The following is an 8,350-nucleotide window of genomic DNA, read 5'->3' on the forward strand; positions in this document are numbered from 1 at the left end:
GATCGTGACATTTGAGATTGAGGGTGAGGACCCCATTGTTTTTTGTTGGCATTGTGCATGGACCCTGTATTCCTATAATATCAACATGAAGGCTTGGGACCTATTTCAAGGAGGTTGCATATGATTCCTAGCTAGTGTGGTGGATACCACTAAGGTCGTGCCAATGAGACTATAAGAGACCATATTAGTTTGTGAGTTCTTAGATGTGTTCCCTGAGGACTTTACCAAGATTTCCATTGCACCAGGAGACTGAGTTCGTCATTGAGTTGGCACCGGGTATTAAACCAATGTCTAGGGCACCAAACAGAATGGCTTTGGAAGAACTGAAGGAGTTGAAGGTACAACTACATGAATTACTGGACCTGGGATTTATCAGACCTAGCTTCTCACCGTGGGGTGTACCAGTTTTGTTTGTGAAGAAAAAGGAAGCGACTCTGAGAATGTGTATATATTATAGGGAGTTGAACAAGCTAACTATCAAGAACAAGTACCCACTGACGAGGATAGAGGACCTGTTTGACCAGTTGCAGGGTAAAACAGTGTTCTCGAAGATTGATCTTCGATCTAGTTATCACCAGCTGAAGATGTTCCGAAGATGGCCTTTCACACGAGGTACGGGAATTACGAGTTCCTAATCATGTCATTTGGGTTGACAAATGCCCCAATGATGTTTATAGATTTGATGAACATGGTGTTCAAGGATTATTTGGATAGGCTTGTGATTGTCATCATTGATGATATCCTGGTTTACTCTCAGACAGAGGCAGAGCATGAGCAACACCTTTGGTTAGTGTTGGGAAATTCTTATACATGATCTTATTTATTTTCATGTAAATCATATATTAAACAAATTAATATAAGAAAACCTAGAACATGTTTCTATAATTGAATTAAATAGTGATAATGGTAAGAACACTTACATTATATGCAGTGGAATGAATAAGTCATTCCTTCAGTTTCTCCAACAATTTTATCCTTTTTGTTGCAGGGTATCACTAAGAAACTGAACCAATTTTCAAATTTCTCCACAGCCTTCCATAGTATCCTTATAATCACCTAGACTAGAGTGACCAATTTTCAACACATGAGATAGATACAGAGAGAAAAGAAGAGAAGAGAATATATAGAGGCTTAGAAAATGACTTTTGTTGTAGAGAGAGTTTAAAACTCTAAGCATCAAAACTAGATTTTCTGATCATTTGTTTTCAACTCTCTTTAAATACAAAAATCAATAAAATAATAGATAATATCAGTCATTTGGTTGAAATTATCATGGGTTTTAGGCTCGTGAAATTTCTCATTTAATTATAAGCCCGTTGGACTTAAAATATAGGCCCGTATTATTTTCTATTGATTAATTAATTATATAATTATTTAAATCCTTTATCAAATTAATTAACAAATACATCCGATATTATTTACTTTGCTAATGTTCTAGAAAGAACATAACACTACATTGTGTAAGCAGATTATATCGTAGATTGGCAAGTAAGTGTAAATCCTACGCACGGACTAATCTTAAGACTAATTTATTTTTGAGCATATAATCATATTTATATTCCACTGTGATTACATCACTATATATATGATTAGCTATAAGCTCAGGATTTAATAGAAGTTTATATTAAACAAATAATCAGGAAAATAAAACATGTGAGCAAAGTGATCGACCAAGACAAAAATGATTTCTAGTCTTTTATTGATAATAAAATGAGATTACAAAAAATTGGGTTTTAATTAGCGCATAAGACCCCAACAAACTCCCACTTGCACTAATTGAAACTAATGCCTTAATTCTAATAATCCCATTTTCTTGATATGCTTATCAAATGTAGCTTCTAGTAGTGTCTTTGTAAACGGATCCGTAAAATTGTCTTTAGACGCAATCTTCATAACCTTCTCATCTCCCCTGGCCACATATTCTCGAATTATGTGATACTTCCTTTCTATATGCTTACTCCTCTTGTGACTTCGAGGTTCTTTCGAGTTGGCTATCGCTCCTGTTTTGGCACAAAACAACATAAGCAATTTATCCATATCTGGAATAACACCAAGATCTGAATAGAACTTCTTTAGCCATACTATTTCCTTAGCTGCTTTAGAAGCAACTATGTACCCAGCCTCCATGGTGGAATCTGAGATTGCAGACTGCTTTACGCTTCTCCATATCACAGCTCCACCCCCAAGAGTAAACACCATTCCAGAAGTAGACTTCCTGTCATCGACATTAGTTTGAAAATCTGAATCGGTGTAGCCTACAGGGTTCAAAACACCACCCTTCCAGAGTAACATGTAATCCCTAGTCCGCCTTAAATACTTCAGAATATGCTTAACTGTTATCCAACGTTTCGGTCCTGGGTTTGATTGATACTTGCTCACTACTCCCACTGCACAGCAGATATCTGGTCTAGTACACAACATAGCATACATCAGACTTCCAACTGAAGATGCGTAAGGAACTTTTCTCATTGCATCTTCCCCTTTAAGAGTTTGGGGAGACTGATTCTTTGAGGGAAAATAGTATTTTTATAAATAAGACACCTAAGTTTCATTTTTATAAATTAAACAAACGAACGCCGATGGGTTAGCTCATTATTATCTAAGGACTTAGGTCTCGGGAAAGGGGACTACAAGATTCAAATTTGCTAGTGCCCTAGCATTATAGACATGTTTAGAGTATCAATACTGAGTGAATGCCATAGATTAATCTGAGTATAATGTATCATTTACAGTATTGACTAAAGTGGAAAAAAGGTTAGCGGTGACCCAAGGATTTTAGCTAGAAGCTAATAAATCAAGGTAAGTTAATCTTGACTTTGTTGGCTACAACATGAAACATGCTAGTGTATTTTTTGATATAGTTCTTTACCCTGGATTGATTAAGGGATGAATTAGTAATGGCTATGGAGTACTAGTAATTGTACATAATGTTCCAATGAAATCTAGTGATTACTAGATAATACTGGTATTCGAGTTGATGACCGGGGTATGGGGATGCACAGTCGACTGTCTATGGACTGATGATCGGGGTAGGGGACGCACGATCAAATGTCTGTTGATTTGTAACTAGGGTACTCAGGGGGGGAGTCCAGTTTGTGTGCAAATTTATTAAGGATATGTGAATTTTGCTAGCTACTGGGATGATAAATTCTTGTATTATTGTGAAATCCAGTGTGTGTACTGGGACCGCACTATTGTAAATCTAGTGATTACTAGGTTATACTAGCACTCAAGCTGGTGACCGGGGTAGGGGGAAGCACAGTTGACCAATGAAATGATTAAACAAGTAGTAAGTACCCTGTGAATTTAGTAGTTGTGATCTAAGAGGTGCCCGAACACCTTATTATAATTTTGTAGATCTTCAGTTATTTTTGTATCCATTGTAGAATGGTGTTATGCATGTATATCTTATATATGCTTAGTTTGGGATTTTCTACGTGCAAGTTGATTTTGAATTTAGTTGGTTGTTTGGTACAACTAAGCTAATGATCTGATTTGAATTTTATACCTTGTTTGATAGGGTTCAGAAGTTATCTGATACCCTTGTGACTTATGCTTCATTTAATCTTAGTAGAACCCCGTCCTTGGGTTGTAGTATGTTTTTGTTTGAAAGATCCATCTTACTAAGCTTAATTTATACCTAGCTATTCATGTTGTAGGTAAGGGTAAGGTGTAGCAGTGAGCATCGGAGTCTGCTTGTCGAAGTGTACATGTGGCCCGACCTTTGGGATTTGGTTATTTTTGGAAATGGCTTTTGGGAAACTTTGTTTTATGGGAACTATTTGTTTTTATTCAGAAAAAATGTTAAGTTGACGAAAACAATGTAATTGTCTAAGTGTGCGCACACGACTTTTTAAAAGTTTTTTTACATGGATTTTTGGAGACTATAAAAATTTTAAAATGTTATTTTCAGCTTTAGTTTGGAAGTATGCACAGACTTAAAAGTGATTTACCGTGTCATAATTTAAAAACATTCTACAAGCCTCACAATAAATTCTTAATTATCATATGGGTTCTAGCCCCCAAAACACAATTTCCCAAAAGGTCGGTCCACATGTACATCCTCACAGATAAACTCCAGCGCTCACTGATCCATTTTGTTCTTGAGCTTACCCACAACATGAAACAACTAGGTAAGTGAAATGCTTAGTAAGAACAACTTAACAAACATAACCACATAAATGGAGCAAGAACTTAAACCAACTGTAACAAGGTAGATAACCAACCAAGAATAGGATTCTGGTGAAACTGAACCCTAACATACAATTTAAGAACGTGCGAACGTTCTGACAAACTTATGATCATGCCTCATAACCAAAATTCATATTCTGAAAATACGCATGCACACAGAAGATCCCAGAGCATACATGCAGTCTTAAGTTGTAGTATACATACTTATTCATTCATCTTAACATACATACTTACTTACTCATTCATCTTAACATACATACTTACTTACTCATTTATCTTAACATACATACTTACTTACTGATTAATATTAATATACATACTTACTTACTCATTCATCTTAACATACATACTTGTTTAGGGTTCCATAGGACCCATCAAACATAACTTAACATATCTTACCATAGTGTTGATGGGTGTAAAATAGTTACACCGATTACCCAGACTCCTAGAAGAATTTGACATATTTTCTTAGTCATATATATTTGATTCTAGAATCAACTTACTTATGTGTCATGGAGTTTAATCGGACTCTTATGTCACGGGTGTTAAACCGGACTTCTTACATATTGCAGAATCAACTTACTTAAGTGTCACACAGTTTAATCGGACTCTTATGTCCTGGGTGTTAAACCTGACTTCTTACATATTTGGTGGCCAACTGACCTTAGTTACATAATTACCGGTGGCGAACTGGTTTCTTACTTAGTTCCTGGTGGCTAGCCAGAGTTCCTAGTCGTCATGGTAGCTAGCCGGACTGCTTACACTAGTCATGAGTATACGAACCCTCTAGGATCACGATCTTGAGTAAACCTTCTAAGACTAGTTCAAACTATTAGCTTATATCTTAGTTATCTAAACTATTCATGATCGTGTTGTAGCCAAACATATCATAAGTTTTTTTAGCTAGATTCCTTAGCGCTTGCTTGTGGAAATCTTCTATCCAGAAGCAAGCTTTCTCGCTTAGATAACATTATAGTGAAACCACACAGTGACTCAGATTAAACTATGGCATATTCTTATAGCTAATATTCCACGATAGCTACATGAAATAAATTCTAAGAGACTCTACACTATAGCCTCTTATAAACTTCAAAGTGTATAAGGACAAATTTCGTTTCAGTCTTTACGGTATCATAAGAAAATTGACCCCACCGCAACACGCTCTCTGTGCTGTGCATTTTAATATTTTTTAAATAAAGAACTCTCTTATCAGATAACTCGTATTTTGGTTTTAGGAAAAGGGAGTTCTACTGAACTCATATCTTTAGAAAAATACCATCTTGTCGTCCTCTTACAAAAGTTTACCGTTTTCTATCATTTACCAAAATAACGCTTTTTGACCCTTCACAAATAATATCTGACAATGTTATCCTGTTCTCTTAAAGGTTCTACAAAACCCAAACTCCCATTCTTACGAATTTTTTTACCCATAACCTAGGATCTCTTTTTTATGTAATTTTTGAAAGAAGGTAAATTGGACCCTTAACTTATAAAATGGTAAAAATCAACTTTTCGTTAAGGTTCGAAATTGCTACTTTTCAATTTTTAGGGAAAACTTAGAAAAATTATTTCTCTTACATTGTAGCCTAGTTCTTTCTGAAATTTTACAGGGATATTTATACATTTCAAAATTAGCTTCCTCAAAATTTCATAATTTTTGGAATAATAAAACTCATCAAAATGTTTAAACACAATTTGGGCAGTGCTTGCTGCCCATAAGTTTTATTTTCAGATTCTAGGGAAAACTTTGAAAAATCATATCTCCTATACCTTAACAAATTTTCCTCTAATATTTTACAGTGACCCTTATACATGTTTAAAATAACACCCTACCAAATTTAATAGCTTATTGATTAGTAAAAAACTGGTCAAAAGTCAAAACAATCTGGGAAGTGCATAGTGGCTAGAAATTTTCCAGATTTACAACATAATGCCAAAACGTGCATAACTTGAGTTTAAAAATGCATTTTTACAATTTTCCAAGGCCTATCATCAAGTAATCACAAAGAAATATGGAAATACACAAATATGTTTCACAATCAGAGGTAGTAGAGTACGATCTGACTCGTTGGAAGCCAAACCATGAAATTTTGGCAGCATGCATTTACACAACCTAACAACAAAAAGCATTTCTAGCATAACCCTAGCCACATGCATGCATGCATGAAAGTCATCAAATAACACCACCTCAACCTTAAGCATAAAATTAACTCCAAAAAACATTAAAATAACCCATACAACCAGATCTACTAATATAAATCACAAAACTCAAGAACAACCATAAATTTCTACCTTTGGTAGTTCTAGTTTGGAGATGTGTTTTCCTTAGCTTCCTCAAAGTTTCCCTTGTGCTCTACACTCTCAAAACCGAGCCCCAATTTAAACATGTAGATTTTTAAGAAAATTATTAGGGTAGAAAACTTAGATGAGGGAGAAAACATGCAAACTACCAAGATTTCTTACCTTGCTTTCACTTGATCACCAAAGTGCTAAATCTATGAGGTACTACCCATAAAAGCCTCTCTTGAACCCTAGAACACAAGATCAAAGACATGCATGGATATTAGATCATATGCATGCAACATAAACCCTTAGGGTTTCGAGCTTGAAGAGGAGGAGAGGAGAAAATGAAGTAGGGTTTGAAACTTACTCTTCCTTAGTGTGCTCTTGAGCTTCCCCCTCCTTCAATTGGGAAATGAGTGATCTTGGCTCATGGAGAGAAAAATTGCAGCAATGGAGAGTAGAGAGACTTAGGATTTTAGTTTTGGGGAGAGGAAATAGAAGAGAATGTTTTTCTTGAAGAAAAGAAATTTTTAGAAAATGATTAGATGTGTAAGAGAGATGTGATTAGGGTTTAGCCAATGAGTGGGTAAGGCTCTTACTCTTCCCTAGGGTAGATGTCCTAGGATCTTGAGAGCCCTAGGCATAGTCTTGCTGCCCCCTTCTCTCTCTCCTCCCTTGGAAAAGACCTCTATGCCCATGCTCCTTTTTACCTCTCTCATTAGTCACTCAAGGGCCCTTTGGTAATTTTACTTATCTAAAATTCCCTAAAAATTTACCCTATAGTTTTTAAGTGTCACCAAGCTTAATTAATTAAATTAAATGTGACCCAAGAATTAAAATTTTCACATATCACATAATTTTGGTAATTTTATCAAATTAACCAAAATGTCCTTAGAGGCCCGAGCAAGAAATTCTCATTCTTAAGCACAATTGATTGAAATTCAAACATCAATCAATTTTTTTTCTTAAACTTATTGGCTCGACTATAAAGTCCGAGTATCCAGACAAAATTAATATGTTTATGCCATAGTATTTCCTATTTAATTAATCCAAGATTCGATTAGGGTTTTTGACCCGGTCCACGACCAAAGGTCTCGGTTTCTAAAAAAAACTGCACTTACAACAATATGGCTAGCATTCAAACATCACAAACTTCTTGTAACATAAAATGTTCCCCTGAAATAATACATAATACAGGGAATTAAAATAACAGAAACTAAGGTTTACCCGGTGCCTTAAAAGTGGGGCGTTACATTCTCACACTTAGATAATTTTTTTTATGGCCATTATTTAATTCAAATATATTTATTTTGTCCTAATCACATACTTAGGCGAAACAGAGCATTTTACTCAAAATGCCACATAAATAGGAAATTTCCATAAAATTTCATTTCCATTTTCATTTTCCAACTTTATAATAGTATATGCTCAATTTTCTTAATTTTCCATAATTGTTTTCTCACAGAATATTTTATCCGAGATTTTTACCTGTTAAGGGTTTTTCACCCGAGCTGAGACCGGAGGGCTTGGTTTAATTGAGAAACCAATCTTATCACATAATGGCTAATACTTAACAACATAACATTCATACAAAACATACCATATCCCTTACAAGTATTCACATACTTAGAAAATATAAGATTTCTCGAGAATTAAACTTCTTGCAACAAAAATTCTACCTGGTGCCAGAAACGCGGGGCGTTACATTACGGCTGCAAAGAATAATTTAAAAAAAAAATTAAATATAGTTTTGAGAATTGGGAAAGGTAAATTAATTTGCATAACTAGGGTTTACACAAATTATTATTTTGAACAATTAAATATTGAACATATCTTAAATATTAAATGCACATCTTCATATTCAAAGGCTTTAACT

Source organism: Humulus lupulus, chromosome 4 (genome assembly GCF_963169125.1).
Source record: "Humulus lupulus chromosome 4, drHumLupu1.1, whole genome shotgun sequence".
In the NCBI taxonomy this organism is placed as follows: Eukaryota; Viridiplantae; Streptophyta; class Magnoliopsida; order Rosales; family Cannabaceae; genus Humulus; species Humulus lupulus.